Source organism: Alligator mississippiensis, chromosome 6, assembly GCF_030867095.1.
Source record: "Alligator mississippiensis isolate rAllMis1 chromosome 6, rAllMis1, whole genome shotgun sequence".
NCBI classification, from domain to species: Eukaryota; Metazoa; Chordata; order Crocodylia; family Alligatoridae; genus Alligator; species Alligator mississippiensis.
The window spans coordinates 14,821,788-14,848,986 of record NC_081829.1 but is presented as its reverse complement, the minus strand read 5'-3'; positions in this window follow the sequence as shown (position 1 = coordinate 14,848,986).

Below are 27,199 nucleotides of genomic sequence, written 5' to 3'. Positions count from 1 at the left end.
GTTACAGTCCTCCAGCATCCCAGGACACAGTGTCCCTTTCTCCACCCTCCTGTTCTGTGTGGACAGAATTTTCCACCCTGAAAACTATACTCCCTGGGGATGGTGTTTAGCACCAAGCAAAGTCCCCCTTCCACCCTGAGGGGTCTGACTTTTCCACCCCCAGGGATACAACCCCATATATACAGCCTTTAAAGTACATGCCAGCTAGCCAGATTGCAGGGTATGAATAGTTCCAGGAGTGAGGTCTAGGTCGGTGAATGTGGGGGACAAGATAGGGGGTCAGATTGTGTCCCCATGAGCTGGGACTTCCTTCTCAGGGCAAGAACAGTAGCTCCTCCAAAAATGCCTTCCCTCACCACTCCCAGCTCCCGCCTAAAGTGTGCTTAAAACTAGTTTCAGGTGTTAACCTAAGAAGAACAACCAGCACACCCCACACCACAATACCAATCCCAATTTATTAAAACATCAGACCTCCTTTCATTTATTTAAACTTTATTTATTTTTAATTCTTTTTTATTTTATCCTTCACTGGCTGACTTCCTTCATCTCCCCACCCATCCCCATTTCCTTTCCACCTCTCATTTCATTATCCATGCCCATCCTATTAACTCTCTTCCTCCTCGTTTTATGTTCTTGCCCCCACAACTTCACTTAAACCTCCCCACCTAGAGCAGGGATAGAAGCCTGTCCTGGCTCACCAGCTCTCTAGTGACAACTCACAGCTGTAGCTCCTAGTCCAATCTCTGCTCACCCGTCCTCTAGTGGCAAGTCACAGCTGTGCAGGTAGGGGAGAGTCAGAGAAGGTTTTTAGCTTTAAAATATAGCTGCTCTAAATTTGAGCTGGCTCTAACACTGATCAACATTTGAGCAGCTCGAAATGCAATGTGCAACAAGGCCCTGACTATTCAGGAAAAAAATATACCAATGAAAGGGGGATGCATTGCTAGAATTCAATACAGAAATAGAGCATGCAAACTCCCATTCATTGAGGCAAGTAAGGCAGTGAGAAGTTGGGGTCTAGCAGCTTGTGAGAAACTGAATTTAGTAAAGTGTATGCTTTCAGTAGATGAAGACACAAAGGCCATACTTCCTCATGACCCTCTTGGCCATCCTAGCCCAAATCTGGATAATCTTCATGGGAAGAAACTAAGAGCATCTATACATGTGCTCCGGGGTGGACAGGGAGCTTTAATTAGAACAGGTCTCAGAGCTGTTCTAATTAAGGCACCCACAATGTCACGTGTATACAGCATCCTGTGCTTCGAAATGGCAGTGGGAGGTCATTTGATGAGCTTTAGCTAAAGCCACCATTTTGAAACATGGGGACACTGAATACACAGGCACAGAGGCTGCTGGAGTATGCTAATTAGCACACTCCAGCAGACTCACAGCAGACTCGATTAGTCAAGTCTTCTCTGACGCATGCTAATTAGCACACATTGCAGCAGAGGTCCATCAAGCGTATAGTCTATCAAGGCATGGAGGAAAAGCTTCCCAGGAAAAAACAAATCAGAAACTGGATCTGATACTTTGGCAGTCAGAAAAAAAGTGAAACCTCTTGAACAACTCAGAGACTTACTAAAGGAGCTGCAGAAAAGAAGGAAATAGAAAAGTGAGTGGTAAAGCCTCATTTCAGAGAGACATGCTAGTAACCTCTTCTCTGTAGATGGGTATAGCTGATTTTTATATGAATTGATTTGTATACTTATTGTTGAGATGGAGAATGTAGCGATAGAAATTGGCTCATGGGTGCTAAACACCTGCTATTTTTTTCGGTGGGTGCTTGAACCCCAGAGCAGCCATGGAGTCAGTGCCTATGTTCCTAACTAAGGAGCCCGAGGAAGCTGGTGATTGGAAAGCAGTCCCTTAATTAAGTAGCTAGCTAGCTATGCTGAAGGACTGAAGAGGTTGGTTAGTGTTCCATAAATAAAGTGTGTTGTTTTCATTCTTCTCATTCATCTATACCTGAGTTTACTGAACCCAGTTATCACCACAGTAAGGATTTCACATTTATGGTAGATGAAGCAAATGCACTGGACATAATATACCTAGACTTTAGTAGGGCTTTTGATACTCCCACTGACATTCTCATAAGCAGGGATCCTGGTTTTCTCTTATTTAAACAAATCCCTAATTTTCGGTTAAAAAAAAGTAACCCCAAATCCACATTTTTCCATGATAAAATGAAACACAACTCCGTGTGTGCGTGCGTGCATGCATGCGTGCATGCGTGCGCGCGCGCATATATTTATATGTAATGGGGATTTGGGGTTACTTTTTTAAATAGATTTTTTTTAATAGAATCATAGAATCATAGAAGTAGGGTCGGAAGGGACCTTGTAGATCTTCAAGTCTGACCCCCTGCCTGGGCAGGAGGAAAACTGGCCTCAAATGACCCCAGCCAAGTAGGTATCGAGCCGCTTCTTAGAGACCCCCAGGGTAGGAGCCAGCACCACTTCCCTTGGAAGTTGGTTCCAGATCCTAGCCACCCCAACTGTGAAGTAGTTCTTACGGATGTCTAATCTGAACCTACTCTCCAACAACTTGTGGCTGTTACTCCTTGTTATCCCAGGGGGCGCTAGGGGAAACACGGTCTCCCCCAAACCCTTCTGGTCCCCCCTAGTGAATTTATAGATGGTCACCAGGTCCCCCCTCAGCCTTCTCTTGTGAAGGCTGAACAGGTTCAGGTCCCGTAGCCTCTCATTGTAGGGCCTGCCCTGCTGTCCCCAGATCATGCGGGTGGCCCCCCTCTGGACCTCTCAATGTTGTCCACACCCCTCTTGAAGTGGGGTGCCCAGAACTGGACACCGTACTCCAGCTGCGGCCTGACCAGTGTCGCATAGAGGGGGAGAATCACCTCCCTGGCCCTACTTGAGATGCACCTGTGGATGCACGATAAGGTCCGGTTAGCCCTGCCGACTGTGACCTCGCATTGTCGGCCCATGTTCATCTTGGAGTCAATGATGACTCCAAGATCCCTTTCTGCCTCCATGCTCTCAAGAAGGGAGTTTCCCATCTTATACCTGTGCTGCCGGTTACTACTGCCCAAGTGCAGCACCCTGCACTTGTCCGTATTGAAACGCATCCTGTTTTTGTTAGCCCACCCTTGCAACCTATCCAGGTCTTTCTGCAGTCTTTCCCTCCCTACTAGCATGCCCACCTCACCCCAGATTTTGGTATCATCAGCAAATTTGAACAGGTTGCTTTCCACCCCGTCGTCCAAATCACTGATAAAGAAACTGAACAGCGCCCAAGGACCGAGCCCTGGGGGACTCCACTGCCCACTTCCCCCCAGGTCGAATATGACCCGTCCACCACCACCCTCTGAGTATGACCCTTCAGCCAGTTTGCAATCCATCTGACTATGTAGGCATCGATGCCACAGTTGCCTAGTTTTTTAATGAGGATGGGGTGGGAGACAGTGTCAAAGGCCTTGCTGAAGTCCAGAAAGACTACGTCCACGGCGACACCTGCATCCAATGCTTTTGTGACCTGATTGTAAAAGGCAATCAGGTTGGTCTGACATGACCTGCCCCTAATGAAACCGTGCTGGTTCCCTTGAGCATCATCCCCGATGCCGGCCCATCACAGATGTGCTCCTTGATGATCTTCTCAAAGAGTTTCCCCAGGATTTTTTAAATAGATTTTATAGATTTTAGACTTTTTAAATAGATTTTTTTAATAGATTTTTTAAAATGAGAGAAAACCAGGAGCCCTGCTCATAAGTAAACTGGAGAAATTCGGCCAGATAGAATTATTGTTCAGTCATTACATAACTAGCCACATGGAGAGAGTAACTTTACATATCTCAGTGTCAAAATAGCAGGAGTTTTAAGGAGGTTTCTATTAAGGTTTACTTTGGATTTTATGTTTTGTAACATGTAGATTGATCACTTGGACACTGAAATAGATTGCTTTCTCTTCAAGTCGTGCATATGACACAAAACTAGAGTAGTGCGTGTGCTTCTGAACTACACATTTCCAGAAGGATTTAAGGAAATTGGAGAGGATCCAGGAGGTGAGTAACCAAGATGATAAAGGGGATGGAATGCAATCCACACAAAAAGGTTAAGGGAGCTAGGTATGTTTAGTTTGGAGAAAAAGAGATTAAAGGAGGAGGTATGATAGCAGTTTTCAAATATTTGAAAGACTGCCATAAAGAAGAGGGAGAATGAGTGTCATTATTCTTGTTGCAGACGGCAGGACATGATGCAGTGGGTTTAAACTGCAGCAAAGTAGATTGAGATTATATCTCAGAAAAAAAAGAAAACCTTCCTTAATGTGAGAACAGTAGGACAGTCTGCTTAAAGAAGTTGTAGAATCTCCTTCTTTGGAGGTTTTCAAGAAGACTGGATAGCCATCTATCCTGGGTGGTTTCAGAAGAGCGCATCCTGCATTTGTACAGGGGTTTGGATGAGATGACCTATGAGATCATGAGTCTAAAACACCTGAGAATTGAGCAGTACTCAGCCTCCTTGTATCCACATGGTGCACCCAACTGCATTTGTACTAGCATGAAATAGCCTTATATACACTTCACTCAGGGGCTTTTAATATCAAAGGTTTATGCTTATTAGCCTTTTTATTTTTAAAGTTTCATTAGAAAATATTTCTAGAGGGTGGCTGTTAGTGAAATGCAAAGGAAAATATTTGACTGGGTTTAGAACATGGTTATTAGAGTAAATTAGTAAAGAGGAGCGCAAAGGTAGAACAGTTAGGAACATTAACCTCCACTGTACCACGGGCTCAGAAATCAAGGCAGGAACTCACCAGCCCCCTGCATCAGAAGTAGCTGAAGCATGGTGCTGGAAGTTTGCAAGTTTATGCCACCATCTTCTTAGTTTTTATTCGTATGAGTTCACACCCAAGCTGGATTTCAAGTTCAAACTAATCCCAAACCTCACAGCAAAACACAAGCTAAACCAGAAAATATTTATTCTTAGTTACCTAACTGAAAAATAAATAAATAAAAGTGCTAGCAAATGTCCTAAGACTTTGGTAAGAAAAAAATCACGGCTTGAGAAACTCAGTCTAAGGCTCTGATGCTGCACACAGTTAAGCATACGCTTACTATATGGACATGAATAATTCCCTTAACCACAACAAATGTTTCGAATACTGGAATCTTAATCAGCAGAAAAGGTTTTCACTTATCTCCTGTTAGCTACCACATAGAGCAAAATCCAGACTGGCCTTTAGGCACCTCCAATTTAGGTTTGGATGATCAAAACAAGGTTAGATACTTTGGCTTCCTGCAGAGTTAATAGGAAAAATTATGTGCGTCAAAAGAGTGATGCAGAGTCCAGCCACTGAGCAAGGAGCTACATAAAGCTGATGAGGAGGAAATACAGATACAAGAAGGAGATGTCTGAATTCCTGCCCCTCTGGAGCTGATTTACCTGACTGAGGGCAGCAACCAGCCCTCTTTTGAGGATAGATGTCATGGCAGTGCAGCTGTTTACCTTTGTATAATACCATAGAGGTTACAGCACCCATGCAAGAAGAGGATACCTTACGCGGTTACATTTCTGTCCTGTGCACAAGTAGGTTTTTCCCTGCTATGGGTGCTCAGAAGAGTTCATTTATGCTATGTTATGATTCATCTCTGCCATGGAAGCACAGAAACACTGCGTAACCTTCCTCCTTCCCTCAAAAGTGTGATCAAGCAGAAGCCACACCCAGTAACTACTTGAAAGAGGTCGTGAATGCCCAGTGCTGCCTGCCCTTTTTCCTCAACACCCTAGTGGCAAGTACACCTACCCAGGATTAGTGAAGCCCAGCATCCAAGCCCACCTCCTTCAGAGTGGATTTGAATCTGATTTCCCATATCACAAGGCAACAACTTAATCACCTGGCCTCAGTCAAGGCAGTACCAAGAGCACTTTTCTGTTGAGGCCAGGCTACAGGGGGAATGAGGGAAAGGATCCTGGAAACAAAAGAAGAATAAGCAATAGGGTACCTGCTTCTATGGTTCAGGGAGACAGATGCTGTCTAGTAGTAAGGGAGTAAACCCTCGCTTCCAATACAGTTTGTGTATTTTGCATTGCATGGTCATTGGGAACATGATATAAACAGCACTGGGGGAGAGAGCAGGCTGCTTGCCATGTTGCCACACCTGCTTGAAACTACCTTCCCTATACGGAAAGGCCTCAGGGTTCCAGCTTCTTTGCTGTATGCAATTTAGAAAGTCTTGGGGTGGCAACCCACGTCTTCATGCAGAGGCCTCTTTGAAGACATGACCCAGAGTGCCTATGTGTGTCTGTGTTTAGAGAGAGGAAAACAAAGCCTAGAAGACTGGAAAGAACAAATTTCAAGGTCTTGGACTTCCCCTTCAGAATAGAAGAATGCCGACATTGGTGCGACACAGCCTTCTCCAGTGTTTTGTTACACTCCCACCTCACCTTCTAAGACACCATCTGACTTTCTCCACTGTCCAGTATCTACTGGATCCACACTTTTCTAGTGGCCTCTCTCACCACACATCCTGTTTAAACAGGAGAGTAGAGTGGATATACTAAACAATGAAATAAATTTGTTTTCAAGTGACCCAGGGCATTTTGACATGTGCTCCAAGGGTAGGGGGTGTGCTTTAATTAGAGCAGCTCTTAGACCTGCTCTAATTAAAGTGCCTGCAGTGTCTCATGTATCAGTGTCCCCAAGCTTCAAAATGATGGCAGAGGCACTTTAAAGCTTGTTGAACAAGCTTTATTTAAAGCGCCCCCACCGCTATTTTGAAGCACAGGGATGCTGATACACAAGACACAGAGGCTGGCTGGAGCACACTAATTAGCACGCTTCAGCTGAATCAATTAATTGAGTCTGCTCTGACACAATGTAATTACAGCATGTTGGAGCAGCCTCCCTGAACATGTACATGCAGACCCAGTGCCTAGCAAGTAAGACTTGCACTGATGCAATTCAACTGGATCATATCGTATCCCCTGTTCTAAAATGAAATCCTGAATAATGTTACGACTTACAGTGGTTTGACTCCAGATCTACATCTCTGTATGTGAGGCATTTGGCATTAAAAAATCATTGGGTAAAATGCATGAACTATATGAGCAGCACAGACCAGAGCCCAGAGTCCTCTCTCTTCCCAGGCAGGCCTTTTCTCCCCAGATTACACACTGATCATCCTCCTTGAGTAGTCTTCTTCTGGTCCTATGACTCTTTTCCTTTTGGCAATAAGTATCTAATCACAGGTACTTGAGGAGGACTCTTGGGTTGCTACCTGCATTGATGTCTAGTTTTCCAGGTCAGAGGAAGTCTTGCTCAGGACATGTGCCTTATGTGGCCAGAGAAAAGCAACTGGATGCTTCTTAGAACATGTTAAAATTCTTCACTGGATTGAATGGAGAGCCACATGCCTCCTGAATCACTGAGGATCACTCTTTGTAGTTATCTACGTGCTACCCATTGAAATGAATGGGAAAGCTGTGTGCACCTGCAGGGCAAAGCAAAACACACCGCTGTAAGCACATGAGCCATGTACTAGGTATCCAGTGAAAGTGCCTTTGAACTGCACATCTGCACAGACAAACAAAATGCTTTCCTGGTTCCATCAGGACCCTGCCAGCAGCTCTAATTAGATATCTACTGGGGGAAATAGAACTTAGCCCACAGTGGGTGCATCTACATGTGAACTTAACTGCACAGTAGACTAATTTGCTGTTGTGCAAAGTGTCACAGTCTACACATGCAACACTTTTAGACCACAGCAAACTAATTTGTGCCGCCATAAGATAGTACTGTTAGGGACAGTATTATCTTACTGCTGCAAAAATAACTGTGCTTAAATGCACGTGTAAATGCTGACCTGGGTGTACATTGCGCCCAGTCAGACCAGGCAGCAGGGACCAGACCCCTGCCTGCTACCTAGCTATAGGGCTCCACACACTGGGGCACTCCTGTGCCCAGCCAGCCCCTCTGCCACCCAACGCTGCCTCCTGAAGCCTGGAGCTAAACGCTTCCCTTCCCCATGCCCCACCCCCCTGGCCCTCTGCTAGCCTGGGGTTGCTCCACTTTGGCTCAAAGTGCTGCAGTCCTGGTGCAGCGTCTGCACATGTGCCCTGGACCACAGCAATATGAGCACCTATATGTACCATTAAGGCGCTGTTATAAACTCCACTGCAAACTGCACTAGAGTTTATCACATCACCTTAATGGTATGTGTAGATGCACCCAGTGTCTGATACATTCATAAAATAGTTAATTTGGAAAGCCAGCTAGAATCAGTGTTATTAGGTAAAAGGACTCTTTTTCCAACTTGGTGTTTAATTGGTTAAATGTGTTGTCTGTTTGGCAACCTGCTGAAAGTGTTGTGGGTATGGTGTCAGGTAGAAGATGCCACTGCTAGCCATTATTTTCAGTGCTTCTTAAATTTAATTGTTGTTTTTCTTATTTGTTTTCTGGTTCCTTTACTGTTATCAATCAAAGAAACTATCTCCTATGGTAAAAGATTCTGTATTTCAAAGATATCATTGTGCAATTAGCAATAAGTACTGCTTATTAAAAATACTTACCAGAAGAGTTCTGTGAATAATCTTTATTTGGTTCAGTGGCAAAACTGAAAAATCAAAATCAAAATCTGTCATTCCATATTTTCTCCCAAACTGCACAACACAGACTTCTAAAGAAACCATTCACAACAATAACCATGATCACCTGTAGTAAGTTTGGAACATCAGGCATTAAGATCAGTGATAACATGCTGAGAAAGTCTACATAAGCTAAGGCCATGAATAAGGGAAGTATATATAAGGGATACAGGTTTAGGAACCTGTTGTTGCTTTATTTTTATTTTGTTCAATTCTCTAGTTCTCTGGTGGAAGTTGTGAATTGAAGCACATAACAGACACATAAGTTTCCTAGATTCACATTGAAGCAGGCATTTAGTTCAAGGTATTCCACCATGTTGCATGGCTGAAAGATATTTTGATCGCTTGCATTATTTCCCTAGCAACAAACCCACAATTATGTGTGTATTGCTATCAGTCTTTCTCCTGACATCTTATTTCAAGGGTGAAATTAAGGTGGTTTGTTTGGAAAATTGGGTCTTAATGGGTCTTAATAGATGACAATGACCTTCTTTATCAGTAGCTGCAAATTCTACTGAAGACAAGTGCAAGCAGCTGTGTGTGGTAGCATGGGTATGTTGTCTATATGAATGTATGTTTGAGCGTGTAAATATTGTACTGTTTACCAGAATCTTTTAACTCCGACCTGCACTGCCAATGAGCTTATCTTATCTATAATGTTGATGTAAATAAATATATGTATCCAAACACGTCTGCGCCTGAGTAGCTTCTTATCAGAAGTACTTTCTTGTGCTGACCTAGTAAACCTATCAGTAATCTATTAATTTCCCAACCATAACATTTAAAAAAATAAATCCCCCCTTTTATTACCAGTGCAGTTTTGATCTGGTAAAACTTTAATTCCCAAGCATTTTTTTTTTTCCACAATGTATCTCACAAACACACCTGCCATTCTGGACTCTGCCCTCTGTGCCCAGTTATGTAATCAGATTGTATCTTCACCTGCACATACCTTTCCTAGCTAACTAGTACAAAGCCACTGAGAGACTGGAGAGAAAACAACACCAGCACAGCAGCATTTCCACTTCTCTGTACATACTTAAATTTGCAGCCAAAGGGAGGCTTACACCCGTCTGGCTTCTTAGTTCCTCCCAGCTCCTGCTCCTGCTGGTGTCTGGAGCCCTAGATGTCCCATGGAGCTGGGGTCTTTACCCTTCTGCAGGATGCAGAACATAAGGAAGTAGCCCCAGGCCCCACTTAGCCATGGCTGCCCCTCCATCCCAGTGCTAGTCAACCTAAAGAAACCATAAGAACCATGACAACATAAGAACTGCCATTTACTGGCTCACACCATAGGTTCATCTTGCCCAGTAGCCTGTGTCACACAGAGGCAGAATGGATATTGAATTGGAGAGGGGATTGGGTATGTCCAGGGTTGTTTCCATTGTTTTGCTCTCACTTGCAGCCTCCAGCACTGAAGCTAGGGACAGACATTCAAAAAGCCTGCGCTTGAATTGATTCAATCTTTGCAGGTTAGCCTAACCTGGCTAAGTTAAATCACTTTGTAACTGCATAGACATCCCAGACATGCAGGCACATGTCTGCAGAGGCTCAGGCTAGAAGCCAGGGGGTGCTAAAGCAGCTTTCCCTTCCATAATACTGAACTGAGGGGGGTGGGGAGGACATGGCCAGGCCCGGGGAGGAGGATCAGATTAGCCCAGCAGGGAAATGATACCAGTGTTTATCATCCCCTAACTCAGTGTTTACCATCCCATTAAAAAAAACAACAAAGGGACATTACCATCTACCTGTTGATTCTACCTGTTGATTCAGCATGGACCATAGCCAGCATGTGGTCTACTAGCTAATACACAGATACCTCTCACCAAGGTAGAGGGCAATTCCTGCTTAGCAGGGAGTAGTGAGGAGGGAGGAGGGGATGGGGGGGGAACAAACAGCTCTTCTTAAACAGCTTTTTCAAGGAATGACATTCAGTTACCTGTTGATCAGCTCCAAAAAGCAGGTCTGACTTGGCCATCTCCCACAGCATTAACTATAGCCAGCATGTGGTCTGCTAGTTAATGCTGAGGTGTCTGCATAAAGCAGAGGGGAGGGGGGAATAGTCCGTGCTTAGCAGGGAGAAGCCAAGCAGATGCTGCTGTACCTGCAAGTCTCTGTTGAGCTGGAGCCAGGGAGCAGAGGGGAGGGGCCAGCCCTGCTGTGGAACAGGGCCCCCCACCCAGCCCAGACAGTATGCCAGGATGCTGGGGGTGTCTGGTTTATCTTAAGGGTTTGGGACAGCCATTGCATAAACTGGTTTGAGCCAAATCAGTTAAGTCTGATACTACATTCAACCAGGTTTATCTCAAACCTGTTTCAGCCATTTTCAAACTGGTTTATGTTCACTGAATATCTGTTCTGTTATAGGTTTAAACCAGTTTCTGATCATTTAACTGGTTTATGTGTAATGTTGGTCCCTAGCCTTAAGGTCTAGGAAGTTCTGATTCAGAGGCTGTACCCCTACATCCCAGGTTCAATAGCTGCTGAGGCCCCTTTCTTCCAAAAATTTATGCAAGAATTTTTTAAATCTGACTGAACTGTCAACTTTCACAACATCCAGTGACAATGAGTTCCATACTTTAATTACACACTGGGTGTATCTACACAAGATGCTTTACTGTGTGGTAGACTAATTTACTGTGCAGTAAAGCATCACTTTGTAACTGTGCACAGGCTGTACTGTGCAGTAGATTAGCTTCATGCAGTTTTCTACTACCTGTAAATACAGGTAGATTTACCGTGCAGTAAGTATTGCACAGTTACATAGCTGATGGGGTGCAAATTGCTCCTGGTAAGCCTAGGCGGGGAGGGGAGGAGAACTCTCCCCTTCCCCAGCAGCTGCCTGCTGCCAGGGCTGGCTCTGATCATGGAAGAGTGGTGGGGAATATGTCCCCTGCCCTCACAGCAGGCAGCTCCTGGCATTCTGGGCATTAACTGCATGTATAGATACACCCAGTAGCCACATCTGCACAAGACACTATTGCCCAGTTGTTACTTGTATAAATTAGTACTAAATATATGCTCAGTAGCCCAAGTTACTGTGCAGTAACACTGGCATACACCTTTTTTTGTGATGCTACTGCACAGTAGCTTAATACTACTATGCAGTAGTGTCACATCACGGTTTTTGCCACATGACACTGCTGCGCAGTCAGCTTCTCATGTAGACATGCCCACTGTGTGAAAAAGATCTTCCTTTTAGTTTTAAACTCACTACCTATTAGTTTCATTTGGTGACCCCTGATTCTTGTATTCTGAGAGCTAGTAAATGATAAATCCTATTTACTTTCTCTTCGCCATTTAGTATTTTATAAACCTTTATCAGGTCTCTCCTCAAGCATCTATTTTCTAAACTGAATAGGCCTAGCCTCTTTAGTCTGTCCTCACATGGAAGCCCATCCATACCACGAATCATGTTTGTTGCCCTTCTCTTTATCTTCCCTAGTTCTTCTATATCTGTGGCATCCACTCTGCCACATCCACTCATCCACAGTGGCATCCGCTCTGCCACTGTGTGACACAGGCTACTTGGGCAAGATGGACCTATTACTGGTCTGACCCAGTAAGTGGCAGTTCTTATGTTCTTATGGTTTTTATGATCAGGTTGACTAGCACCGGGACGGAGGGGGAGCCCTGGCTAAGTGGAGCCTGTGGCTCCTTCCTCATGTTCTTTGGCTTGTAATGTAATAAATACAATTTTACTGTTACTTTTGTGTCTCTAACAAGTTTCTCCTCAATTTTTTTCTTAGCTTGTTTTATTACAGCTTTACATTTGATTTGCTAGAGTTGATGTTCTGTTTTATTTTCCTCTTCGGGAATTGACTTTCACCTTTGGAAAGAAGCTGTGTTTTCGTTTTTGTTTTTAACCTACTGCCTATGCAACTCTGCCATAAATCTTGCTGGGGTTTTTTGGTACACTTCCATTTTATTAATGCAAGAGAAACCCTAAAATAACCTATGGAGAAAAGAAATCCCTGCTTTATAATCTGTTCCAATAATCCCCTCCAGCTGATAGTAACCCAGAACTCATGGTTTAATGGGACAGAGCTATGAAAACACACTCTACTCACTAGCCAGTTGTGATACCAGCTAGAGGCCAGACCAGACTAGGCTTTGGAAAGCAGGAGACCTTCAAGCTATGTTCCTGGACAGCTGTGCAGAAAGCATCCCTGGTTCCATAGACTGCAGTGAAATTAAAAAGCTGGTTCCTATTTATAGTATACCTCAAAGGGCAAAATACACAGCAGGATTACACACCTTAGTCTAGAGATATGTAAATACCTTTGTTGAATACCAGATAAGATAGCAAAGTTCCTGTTCAAATAAAAGGTACCCTTTGGACATATAAACAGCCCCCAGATTTCCCTTTGCCTCACTTTTAAGAGACTTCCACAAATACAGAGCCCTTGTCAGAGTGCTACAGGAGGCCATCCTTACCATTCTGGGTGTTCTAGCTGTAACTTTTCCTACTTCTTTGTCTGTGGAAATAAGAATTTCTTTCTCATGATACCTTCTGGCAAGAGTTCAGCACTGAGAACCAAAAAAAGCAGCAAGACAACTCTTTTAGCATTCCATGTGAGGTCTTTTTCTTATAGATCCTGCTGGTGTCTGTCAGAGGGATTTCTCAGCTGTCCCTCTGCTCTCTCTCTCCAGTTGTCCACTGTATCAGCAGTGCAAAAGTGCCAGAATTAAGTGAAAGATAGTGGCCCATATTGTTCTTTGTAAATAGCTTTCCTAACTCTGGAAAAGATAAGGGCTTTTAATATCCGATCCACTTCTCTGTTTGCAAGAATGCAAAGTCCTCACCAGGCGCGTCTACAAGACATTTACTGTGCAGTTGATTAATTGACTGTGTAGTAAACGTTTTGATGTCTACACGTGTGCCCCTATTAGCGCACATGAAACTAATAAGCTTTGTAGCAGGGTGGGATTTGGAAAATACAAGTTCTGTCCTGCTGCGGAGTTTTTTTTTTTTTTTTGTGCATAGCACCATGTGTGTAAATGCTGAGCTGGGTGGCTGAGGCATAGGGTGCTTCAGTGCGGGGCTAGCCAGCAGGCAGTCCCTAAACTGAAGCACCCTCATGCCTCAGGTAGCCGCTCCACCACACATGAAGCCCAGTTGGAGCAGCCCTGGGATGGTGGGCTGACCCCTTGGGTCCCCTGCCAACCTGGGCTGCTGCAACCAGGCTCCACATGCTGCTCACAAATAAACTCCAGAGTACTATGCTTTGGAGTTCTCTGCTCCTGGGCTCATATTCAAACAGTGCACCCAGGAGCAAAAAACTCCAGAGCAATAAACTCCCAAGTTTATTTGTGTGCATTAATCACACATGTAGAGGTATCCACCAGGAAGAACTTGAGTGACCAAAGCTGTTCCTGCTAGTTTTTACTTCTAAGTATGTAAGCATTTACACACTGGGGGAATGAGCTTTAAAAACAAGCTGGCACACATTTGGAAGACGTAAACTAGGCACTTGTGAATTATGTATTTTTCAAAAGGAATTATTTATTTTGCAATGTTTGAACAGGAAAGGAGAGTGCACCAATTATGTGAGTGTGAACAAAGGAGTAAGACATCTAGGAGCGAGACATTTAGAAACAACAGAAGCCAGGGAAAAGAACCTGACAGTGACTTGGTCCCTTCATCATGATGAGGCAGAGCCAAGCTTTCACACAAGCTCCACATCAGTTGTTCACACTATCACTATCCACTTGTGGGGAGGATTTTCAAAACAGTTCTTTTCACAAAAACTGACTACATAATTTGGGGTCGAAATGGCAATTGAAAAAAAATACAGTGTTAAGTGTCACATGATACTCAAGTGCCTATATACTAATGCTAGGAGCATGGGAAACAAGCAGGATGAACTAGCGCTCCTGCTTGCAATAAACACCTATGACTTAGTGGGGCTAATGGAAACCTGGTGGGATTCATCCCACGACTGGGCAGTACATATTGAGGGTTATAGATTGTACAGAAAGGACAGGGTGGGGAAGAAAGGGGGAGGGGTTGCGCTCTATGTCAGTGAGCAATATACATCAACCCTCATCAAGACGGAATCCAAGGATGGGGAAGTAGAAGGATTGTGGGTTAGGCTACATGGGGGGCAAGGAGAAAGGGATTTGGTGGAAGGGTCTGCTACAGACCCCCACATCACGGGGAAGAAATAGATTTGGGGCTCCTGAGGCAACTCTCGGAGACCATAAAAGCTAAAGAGGCGGTAGTCATGGGGGACCTAAACTACCTGGACATCTGCTGGGAGTCACAGACAGCAAAGTCCCACCGCTCACGCAGGTTTCTAACCTGTGTACAGGACCTCCACCTGACACAGGAGGTACACAGTCCCACTATGGGGAATGCCATACTGGATCTGGTATTGGCAATGGGGGATGACATGGTAGGGGACCTACAGATCGGTAGCCATCTGGGGGACAGTGATCACCTACTAATAGAATTCACCATAAGACATTGAGTGGGTAAGGTAACTAGTAGGGTGAAAGTGCTAGACTTTAGGAAAGCTGATCTCAATGAACTCAGGCGATTAGTCAAGGACGCACTGCAGAGTAGGAGTTTTGAAGTGATGAGAGCCCAAGAAGGTTGGCTGTGCCTTAAGGAAACGATCCTTCGGGCACAAAGCAAGACGATCCCTGTGCAAGGAAAAAGAGAGAAAGGGGCCAGGAGGCTTCCCTGGCTGACCAGAAAAATCCAGGGCAGCCTAAGGGCCAAAAGGGGAGCACATAAAAAGTGGAAACAGGGAGAGATCACCAAAGATAAATATACCTCCTCTGCTCGTGCTTGTAGGGAGGCAGTTAGACTGGCCAAAGCTACCGTGGAGCTGAGGATGGCAACCCAAGTAAAAGACAACAAGAAATTGTTTTTTAGATATAATGGGAGTAAAAGGAAGGCCCAGGGAGGAATAGGACCCCTGCTAAATGGGCAGAAACAAATGGTGACAGACAGAGGGGACAAGGCTGAACTCCTCAACGAGTTCTTTGCCTCAGTGTTCCTAAGCGAGGGGCAAGACAAGTCTCTCACTGGGGTTGTAGAGAGGCAGCAGCAAGGCGCCAGACTTCCATGCATAGACCCTGAGATGGTGCAGAGTCACTTGGAAAAACTGGATGCCTTTAAGTCAGCAGGCCCGGATGAGCTCCATCCGAGGGTGCTGAAGGCACTGGCCGACATCATTGCAGAGCCACTGGCGGGAATATTTGAACGCTCGTGGCGCATGGGCCAAGTCCCGGAGGACTGGAAAAGGGCCAATGTGGTCCCCATTTTCAAGAAGGGGAGGAAGGAGGACCTGGGCAACTATAGGCCAGTCAGTCTCATCTCCATCCTTGGCAAAGTCTTTGAAAAAATTATCAAGGGTCACATTTGTGAGAGCCCGGCAGGACAAATTATGCTGAGGGGAAACCAGCACGGGTTCATGGCAGGCAGATCGTGCCTGACCAATCTAGTCTCTTTCTATGACCAGGTTATGAAATGCCTGGACACAGGAGGAGGGGTGGATGTCGTATACTTAGACTTCAGGAAGGCCTTCGATACGGTATCCCACCCCATACTGGTGAACAAGTTAAGAGGCTGTGACTTGGATGACTATACAGTCTGGTGGGTGGCGAATTGGCTGGAGGGTTGTACCCAGAGCGTCGTGGTGGATGGGTCAGTTTCGACCTGGAAGGGTGTGGGCAGTGGGGTCCCGCAGGGCTCGGTCCTTGGACCGATATTCTTTAATGTCTTCATCAGTGACTTGGATGAGGGAGTGAAATGTACTCTGTCCAAGTTTGCAGATAATACAAAGGTATGGGGAGAAGTGGACACGCCGGAGGTCAGGGAACAGCTGCAAGCAGACCTGGACAGGTTGGACAAGTGGGCAGAAAACAAGAGAATGCAGTTCAACAAGGAGAAATGCAAAGTGCTGCACCTAGGGAGGAAAAATGTCCAGCATACCTACAGCCTAGGGAATGAACTGCTGGGTGGCACGGAAGTGGAAAGGGATCTTGGAGTCCTAGTGGACTCCAAGATGAACATGAGTCGGCAGTGTGACGAAGCCATCAGAAAAGCCAATGGCACTTTATCGTGCATCAGCAGTTGCATGACGAATAGGTCCAAGGAGGTGATACTTCCCCTCTATTGGGCGCTGGTCAGACCACAGTTGGAGTACTGCGTGCAATTCTGGGCACCACACTTCAAGAAGGATGCAGATAACCTGGAGAGGGTCCAGAGAAGGGCCGTTCTTATGGTTAAGGTCCTACAGACCAAGCCCTATGAGGAGAGACTAGAGAAACTGGACCTTTTCAGCCTCCGCAAGAGAAGGTTGAGAGGCGACCTTGTGGCTGCCTATAAGTTCATCATGGGGGCACAGAAGGGAATTGGTGAGTATTTATTCACCAAGGTGCCCCCGGGGGTTACAAGAAATAATGGCCACAAGCTAGCAGAGAGCAGATTTAGATTGGACATTAGGAAGAACTTCATCACAGTTCGAGTGGCCAAGGTCTGGAACGGGCTCCCAAGGGAGGTGGTGCTCTCCCCTACCCTGGGGGTCTTCAAGAGGAGGTTAGATGAGTATCTAGCTGGGGTCATCTAGACCCAGCACTCTTTCCTGCTTATGCAGGGGGTTGGACTCAATGATCTATTGAGGTCCCTTCCGACCCTAACATCTATGAATCTATTAATCTATGATTAGTCTCTGCTCAGACCTAGATGTGGCCTATCAACATTTTTGCACAATGGTATTCTGCTTCTAAGGGAAATATTTCTGAATCCTCTTGTGAATTTTCTGCAACCCAGATGAATATCTTGTCATACACAGTGTGATACAATAGATGTTCCTGTGGAGGTTGGCCACATTTTTACATGAGGATTATCCTATACTGTAATTCTGTGCTCATGATAAAGGGCTATTTTGGGGACAATATAAAGAATGTTTATCTGTCACTTTGTATAAAGACATAAAGAATACCTTTCAACTCAGAGTCTCTTACTAGTAATCACTGATCCTGGATCCCCAGAGGATAGTTATCACCTGAATTCAAGACCTAACATTACTCCAATGGCCTAAAGTGAAAGACTTTTGATAGAAGGAAGTGGGATAGCATTCAAATACCAGCCTTGAATTCTAGTCTTACCTTTGCTACTAACATTTTTTGTCCTGAAGCTTCCCCCTTGTGCACTCTGAAGCGCAGTTTACCTTGTAAAATATGGATAACAATAATTGCCCAGAGTTAGTAAAGTGTTAATAAATCAGTGTCCATTAAGTGGCTTAAAATCACTTGAAGAGAGATCTCTTGTAACTGTAAGGCATTACTAATTATCGTATTGCAAAACATAATCTTGTTCTAATAAAAAAACCTGATCACACTAGGGTGTTCAAAGTTTAAAGTAAGAGAAGGACCTTCAGCTAGTCTAACCCTCCTTGTACTATAGAAGGGAACTGTTCAGATTGCTTCCATCTTGAGAAGGTCATAGTTTCATAGCTGGTAGGGTCAGAAGGGACCTAAGCAGATCATCAAGTCCAACCCCCTGCCACGGGCAGGAAAGAATGCTGGGGTCAAATGACCCCAGCCAGGTGATTATCTAGCCTCCTTTTGAAGACCCCCCAGGGTAGGGGTGAGCACCACTTCCCTTGGAAGTTGGTTCCAGATCCTAGCCGCCCTGACTGTGAAGTAGCGCCTCCTGATATCTAGCCTGAATCTACTCTCAGTCAACTTATAACCATTGTTCCTTGTCACTTCCAGTAGTGCTCGGAGGAACAGGGACTCTCCCTTTGCCTGCTGATCCCCCTTGGCAAGTTTATAGGTGGCCACCAGATCCCCTCTCAGCCTTCTTTTGTGGAATCTGAACAGGTTCAGGTCCTGTAGCCTCTCCCCATAGGGCCTACCCTGCTGCCTCCAGATCATGGGAGTGGCCCTCCTCTGGACCCTCTTGATGCTGTCCACATCTCTCCTGAAGTGCAGAGCCCAGAACTGGACGCAGTACTCCAACTGTAGCCTGACCAATGTTGCATAGAGGGAGAGGATCACCTCCTTGGACCTGCTCGTGATGCATCTGTGGATGCATGACAAGGTACAGTTAGCCTTCTTGACTGCATCCCCACATTGGCGGCCCATGTTCATCTTGGAATCAATAGTGACTCCAAGATCCTTTTCTGCCTCTGTGCTGACAAGAAGGGAGTTCCCCAGCCTGTAGGTATGCTTCTGGTTCTTTCTCCCCAGATGCAGTACCTTGCACTTGTCCATATTGAAACCCATCCTAGTCTCATCCACCCACCTCTGTAACCTGTCCAGATCTAGTTGTAGCCCGTCCCTCTCTTACAGCATGCTCACTTCTCCCCAAATCTTAGTGTCATCTGCGAACTTGAACAAGGTGCTTTTTACCCCCTCGTCCAAGCCACCAATGAAGATATTGATCAGTGCAGGCCTGAGGACCGAGCCCTGGGGGACCCCACTGCCCACATCCCTCCAAGTCAAAAATGACCCATCCACCAGCGCTCTCTGCGTGCGGCCCTCCAGCCAATTTGCAACCCATCTGACTGTGTAGGCATCGACACAACAGTCGCCTAATTTTTTAATGAGGATGGGGTGAGAGACAGTGTCGAACGCCTTCCTAAAGTCCAGAAAGACTATATCCACCGTGACATGTGTCCAAGGCTTTTGTGACCTGGTCGTAGAAGGCAACCAAGTTGGTCTGACAGGACCTGCCTCTAATGAACCCATGTTGATTGGCCCTAAGCATAATCTCCCCTGCTGGTCCCTTGCAGATGAGCTCCTGGATAATTTTCTCAAAAAGCTTCCCCAGGACCGAGGTAAGACTAACAGGCCTATAGTTTCCTGGGTCCTCCTTCCTCCCTTTTTTGAAAATGGGGACAACATTGGCCCTTTTCCAGTCCTCTGGCACCTCACCAGAGCACCATGAGTGCTCGTAAAGCTGTGCCGGGGTCCCGCAATGACCTCTGCCAATTCCCTAAACACTCTGGGGTGGAGATTGTCAGGACCTGCTGACTTGAGCATGTCTAGTCCCCTCGCTTCTGGGACCTCAGTGCCTCCCCAGCTAGACTCCTTACCTTATTGAAATCCACCCTCCTGAAGTCCAGGGCTGCTGCCTTGCTGCAGGCCTTTGACACCCTGCACTGGATGGTGAATTCCAGTAGGTGATAAGTGCTATTGTCCAGGTGGTCAAGCACCCGCAGTCCCCTCACTAGGTCATCGCCTGTGGCCAGGACCATGTCCAACAAGGCATTTCCCCTGTGCACATCCTGGGTTAGGTGGAGGTCCTGTAACACGGCTAGGAACCTACATGAGTGGTCAGACCTGGCTGACTGCTCTTCCCAGCAGATGTCTGGGTAGTTTAGGTCACCCATGATGACCACGTCCCTTGACTTAACTGCCTCCGCGAGGTGACCTGAGAATTCCCGGTCCAGCTCTTCCCCCGGTTAGGTGGCCTGTAGTAGACCCCCACTGTTAGGTCCCTTTCCCCCCAACCCCCTTGTATTCTGACCCAGGGTACCTCAGTCTGCCCTACCTCAGACCCAGTGTTGTTTGCTGAGGATGTGTATGAGGTCAGTGATACATTCTTGAACATGCTAAGTAGGGATATGGTGGTGGCTGGTGGCCACCCACATTGGGCTACCACTGAGGTCATAGGAAGAGAAGAAGAAGCTCTATCCTGGCAACCAAGATGGAGTGTGTGTGGATTTGGGTCCAGAGGGGTGTGTTTTGAGACTACTTTCTGTGAACAGCAGCAGGGTCACAGAGATTGTAATGGACTTTTCTATTTAAATCATTGACTGAACAGGGCTGGGGGAGCTCTGGATCCTGTTTGTAGAGAGGCATGCATCCTGCTCTGAGCACTAGCTGGGAGGAAGAAATGACACAAGCTCATTGGATCCATCCAAAGGCTACAGAGAAGGTGGATTTAATCTGTTGTGAGCCAGACTCTGAATACAAGGAGTATCAGGGATGGTGAAGCTAGTTAGCAGCTTATTCACTACCAAGGAGCAATACAATGTACATGTGTAAATATTGTGATTTCTAACATTTTCTTTGTAGGGTTTTCATTTGTAGCTTGTTGTTCATTTGATCTTGTATTTGTTATGATAGTAAAAAAATAAATTTGGATTTATTTCTTATTTTTCACTGGGGAAAATTTAATGCCAGGTATCCCACATTAGATGCTGCTGGTTTGTTTGTTTGTTTGCTTTTTATCTAATTTTTTAACATTAACATACATGAAATGAACCTAGAGCATTTGGGTATTAGGTCTTGCATAGTCACTTACAATAACCAAAGAATAATGAACTGAAGTGGCTGATAAAGCTCTGATGTAAAGAAAATAATAAAGACAGGCCAGTTTTACAGTGTAGCATGGATGGCTTGGTAAACTAAGCTTCCTTAAGCAGTGCACATTTTAATACAGCAAAATACGAAGTCATGCATCAAATAACAAAAGATCTGGGTTACTCTCACTATTCTAGTAAGGGACACTGAAAATAACTCAGGAGTCCTATCACATATATATTTTTTAAAATGTTATCAGCTATCCCTCAATATGAAGATAATGTTGTAATGTTGGGGGCGGGGGTACTGGTGAGTTTTAAGGTGGATGACGAGTCTAATCCATGCTCTGCAAGTTTTTTCACAGATATGACAAGTGGTGCCTTGGGGGAGGCACAACTGTTGGCCAGGATGTTGCATGCTTTCCTTCTTCCTCTGCCATTTCTTGATTTCCAGAGTGAGACAGTTCTCTTTGACATGGGCTGTGGCTTGATGTGTGGTGCACTCACATTGCACCTTCCTTGTACAATATAAGGGAACTGTTCAGATTGCTTCCACGGTGCACCCACATTGGGCTACCACTGAGGTCATGGGGAGAGAAGACCTGTTATCATCCAGCACTTCCTAATTTGTAGGGCTGATGCCACCCTTCTTACGGTATGCTTTCAGGGTGTCCTTGCAGCACTTCCTCTGTCCTCCACAGGTCCTCTTACCATGACTAAGTTGAGAGAAGAGGACTTGCTTTGGGAGACAAGTGTCAGCCATCTGCACACAGTGGCCAGCCCAGCAAAGTTGATGTTTCATGATCTTTGCCTCAATACTGGTTATGTTAGCTGCAGAGAAGATGCTTGCATCTGTACAGTGGTCTTCCCATCTAATGCAAAGTATCTTCCTGAGTCAAAACTGATGGAACCATTCCAGGTGCTTAAGATGGCTTTGATATTTCACCCATGTCTCACTCCAGTAGAGGAGTGTGGGGATAGTCACTACATTGTAGACTAGGATCTTAGTTTCCATCTGTGTATCTCAGTCAGCAAAGACACAGTGAAGCAGCTTTCTGAAGGATATGCTGGTACAGGAAATCCTATGTTCGATTTCTACATCAGGACTGACTGACTGGGAGAGATGACTGCCAAGGTATGGAAAATGCTTGACATTTTCCAGGGGTTCTCCACCAATGGTAAATTGTGGGGGGAGAGGGGAAGCTTGTGCTGGGGCAGGCTGATGGAGCACCTTGGTCTTCACAAAGTTAAGAGAGGCCATGATAGGCACCTGAGGAAAGGTCAGGGGTGGCCTGCAAATCGGTCTCAGTGTATGCAAGTATAACGCAGTCGTCAGAGTACTGAAGGTCAGTGATGCCAGTCTTAGTAACTTCTGCTTTGCTGTGAAGGTGCCTCAGGTTAAAAAGCTGAAAATTATTGTCCATTTGATACTCAACCCAAATTCTGGGAGGAAGACAGTCACAAATGAGAATCAAAATCACATCAAGATAGAAGGAGAAGGTACAGAGAGGTACAGAGGTTCCATCCTGAGAGGTACAGAAGGGCCCATCTGTCGCCAGGACCCTTCAGCACGAGAGGTATACTGCCTGCCCAAAGCAAAGATTCGGGATGTGACGGAGGTAATCCAGGCCAGGATCAAGCCCACCGATTAGTACCCCATGGTCCTAGTCCATGTGGGTACTAATGATGTGGCCAGGAGAACCCCCGATCACCTGATGGCGGACTACAGTGCTCTGGGCAGTGTGCTGAAGGAGTTCGGTGCACGGGTGGTATTCTCTTCCATCCTACCAGTGAACAGACGTGGAAGACGGCATGAGAACTGCATCCAAGAGACAAACTGGCGGCTTCGGCAGTGGTGTCTCGAGGCAGGCTTCGGCTTCCTGGACAATGACCCACACATTACGACAAGGGACATGCTCAGCTGGGATGGGCTTCACCTGTCCCCCAAAGGTAAGCGTGTGTTTTCTTCTAGGTTGGTGGATCTCCTCCGGCGGGCTTTAAACTAGGCTCATTGGGGGGAGGGGAAGATGAGGGCGGGGGAAGCTGTGGACCACCAAACCATGTGGCACCCACAAGGACAGCCCACCCTGAAGAAAGAGAGCATTGGGAACCTGAAAGACATGGGGAGGCCAGTACTACGGCACAGGTAAGAAACGAGAAGGTAAGAAACAATGGGCCCCTTGGGACTCGGAGCAGGGGGGCAGCAAAGGCACCAGTCGCAGGGCTCAAGTGCCTATATACTAATGCTAGGAGCATGGGGAACAAGCAGGATGAACTAGCTCTCCTGCTTGCACTAAACACCTATGACTTAGTGGGGCTAACGGAAACCTGGTGGGATTCATCCCACGACTGGGCAGTACATATTGAGGGTTATAGATTGTACAGAAAGGACAGGGTGGGGAAGAAAGGGGGAGGGGTTGCGCTCAATGTCAATGAGCAATATACGTCAACCCTCATCAAGACGGAATCCAAGGATGGGGAAGTAGAAGGATTGTGGGTTAGGCTACATGGGGGGCAAGGAGAAAGGGATTTGGTGGTAGGGGTCTGCTACAGACCCCCACATCAAGGGGAAGAAATAGATTTGGGGCTCCTGAGGCAACTCTCGGAGACCATAAAAGCTAAAGAGGCGGTAGTCATGGGGGACCTAAACTACCCGGACATCTGCTGGGAGACGCAGACAGCAAGGTCCCATCGCTCACGCAGGTTTCTAACCTGTATACAGGACCTCCACCTGACACAGGAGGTACACAGTCCCACTAGGGGGAATGCCATACTGGATCTGGTATTGGCAATGGGGGATGACATGGTAGGGGACCTACAGATCGGTAGCCATCTGGGGGACAGTGATCACTGTGGCGGCGAAGCGCCCCCACAGGCGAGTGAGGGGGAGAAGAGGGGACCAACAGACCCCAGACCCCGAGAGCAAGCCCCCAGAAGGGCATACGTACCGTCAGAGGGGCAGCAGGAGGAAGAGCCGCATCCGCGGCTGCAGCCGCGCGAGCCACCATTACGCTGGCTCTGGCAGCAGCTGTTCCCCGCGCGGCGAACAGCTGAGCCAATCCCAGCGGCCGGAGCGGCCACGGCGGGAGGATTTAAGAACGCCGGCAGAACAGGGAAGGCGCGGGAGCCAGGGAGAGAGAGCACATTTATGCTGCCCGTGCTGCAGGCTCTCGCACGGGGCAGCGAGGACCCCGCCTGCGGGTCTCAAGCAGGCAGTGTAGGCAGGAGCTGGAAGCCTGTCGCCGGCAGCCAAGCGAGAGGCAGTCAGAGGGTGCACGCCGAGGCACTCTCTCTGCGTCCTGAAGTGGCAAACGCACAGGAGGCAGGGGAGCGCCCTGCGGACGGGAGGAAAGGGGAGACAGCGGAGGCCCCAGAAGGGGGCTGGCACCAGGGGAAGCACCCACCAGCTCCCCCTGGTTCAGAGGAGTATTAACTTTAAGGAGGGAGAAAGGAGAAACCCCTCTCAGCAGGAGGGAGGACGACCGGAACCGGGGAACCGGTCAGGTGCGATCATATTGGGCCTGGCAACATCTGGACAACATCACCCAGCGGTTGGCGTGTGGACGGGGTGTAGGGGAGGCGGAGCCCCGTGGATCACCGTGTCTGGTAACCGTGAGTAACACCGTCTATCAGGAGGTCCCACCCAGGATAAAGATCTCTACTGGAGACCCCTCTGAAGGTAATCGAGTACATCCAAGTCATGGCAGGCGAGTTGAGGGGAGGGGCCACACCCCGATAGGCCACGCAGAGCGAGGCGCAGGCTCCACAATCACCTACTAATAGAATTCACCATAAGACGTCGGGTGGATAAGGTAACTAGTAGGGTGAAAGTGCTAGACTTTAGGAAAGCTGATCTCAATGAACTCAGGCGATTAGTCAAGGACACACTGCAGAGTAGGAGTTTTGAAGTGATGGGAGCCCAAGAAGGTTGGCTGTGCCTTAAGGAAATGATCCTTCGGTCACAAAGCAAGACTATCCCTGTGCGAGGTAAAAGAGGGAAAGGGGCCAGGAGGCTTCCCTGGCTGACCAGAGAAATCCAGGGCAGCCTAAGGGCCAAAAGGGGAGCACATAAAAAGTGGAAACAGGGAGAGATCACCAAAGACAAATATACCTCCTCTGCTCGTGCTTGTAGGGAGGCAGTTAGACTGGCCAAAGCTACCATGGAGCTGAGGATGGCAACCCAAGTAAAAGACAACAAGAAATTGTTTTTTAGATATATTGGGAGTAAAAGGAAGGCCCGGGGAGGAATAGGACCCCTGCTAAATGGGCAGAAACAATTGGTGACAGACATGGGGGACAAGGCTGAACTCCTCAACGAGTTCTTTGCCTCAGTGTTCCTAAGCGAGGGGCACGACAACTCTCTCACTGGGGTTGTAGAGAGGCAGCAGCAAGGCGCCAGACTTCCATGCGTAGACCCTGAGATGGTGCAGAATCAATTGGAAGAACTGGATGCCTTTAAGTCGGCAGGCCCAGATGAGCTCCATCCGAGGGTGCTGAAGGCACTGGCCGACATCATTACAGAGCCACTGGTGGGAATATTTGAACGCTCGTGGCGCATGGGCCAAGTCCCGGAGGACTGGAAAAGGGCCAATGTGGTCCCCATTTTCAAGAAGGGGAGGAAGGAGGACCTGGGCAACTATAGGCCAGTCAGTCTCACCTCCGTCCTTGGCAAAGTCTTTGAAAAAATTATCAAGGTTCACATTTGTGAGAGCCCGGCAGGACAAATTATGCTGAGGGGAAACCAGCACGGGTTCGTGGCAGGCAGATTGTGCCTGACCAATCTAGTCTCTTTTTATGACCAGGTTACGAAACGCCTGGACACAGGAGGAGGGGTGGATGTCGTATACTTAGACTTCAGGAAGGACTTTGATACGGTATCCCACCCCATACTGGTGAACAAGTTAAGAGGCTGTGATTTGGATGACTACACAGTCCGGTGGGTGGCGAATTGGCTGGAGGGTTGTACCCAGAGCGTCGTGGTAGATGGGTCGGTTTCGACCTGGAAGGGTGTGGGCAGTGGGGTCCCGCAGGGCTCGGTCCTTGGACTGATACTCTTTAATGTCTTCATCAGTGACTTGGACGAGGGAGTGAAATGTACTCTGTCCAAGTTTGCAGATGACACAAAGCTATGGGGAGAAGTGGACACGCCAGAGGGCAGGGAACAGCTGCAAGCAGACCTGGACAGGTTGGACAAGTGGGCAGAAAACAATAAAATGCAGTTCAACAAGGAGAAATGCAAAGTGCTGCACCTAGGGAAGAAAATGTCCAGCACACCTACAGCCTAGGGAATGACCTGCTGGGTGGCATGGAAGTGGAAAGGGATCTTGGAGTCCTAGTGGACTCCAAGATGAACATGAGTCGGCAGTGTGACGAAGCCATCAGAAAAGCCAATGGCACTTTATCGTGCATCAGCAGATGCATGACGAATAGGTCCAAGGAGGTGATACTTCCCCTCTATCGGGCGCTGGTCAGACCGCAGTTGGAGTACTGCATGCAATTCTGAGCACCACACTTCAAGAAGGATGCGGATAACCGGGAGAGGGTCCAGAGAAGGGCCACTCGTATGGTTAAGGGCCTGCAGACCAAGCCCTACGAGGAGAGACTAGAGAAACTGGACCTTTTCAGCCTCTGCAAGAGAAGGTTGAGAGGTGACCTTGTGGCTGCCTATAAGTTCATCACGGGGGCACAGAAGGGAATTGGTGAGTATTTATTCATCAAGGTGCCCCCGGGGGTTACAAGAAATAATGGCCACAAGCTAGCAGAGAGCAGATTTAGATTGGACATTAGGAAGAATTTCTTCACAGTTAGAGTGGCCAAGGTCTGGCACGGGCTCCCAAGGGAGGTGGTGCTCTCCCCTACCCTGGGGGTCTTCAAGAGGAGGTTAGATGAGTATCTAGCTGGGGTCATCTAGACCCAGCACTCTTTCCTGCTTATGCAGGGGGTAGGACTCGATGATCTATTGAGGTCCTTTCTGACCCTAGCATCTATGAATGAATCTATGAATGAGAAAAGTGTTGGGGCGATGATGCAGCCCTGCTTTACACTAGTACAGATGGTAAATGGGTCTGTCTCTGATCCATTGCAAAGGACTGTGGCAGTCATCCCATCATGGAGGACACTGATGAACTTCAGTGGAGAACCAAACCTAGCCAGCACCTTTCATAAGGCTTCACAATCGATGAAGTCGAAGGCCTTGGTTAGGCCAATGAAAGCCATAAACAGCTCCTGGTACTGCCTTCTACACTTCTCCTGGATTTGTCATGCAACAAAAAACATATTGGTGGTACCTAAGATGGTCTAAAGCCACACTGGGATTCTGGAAGGGTATCT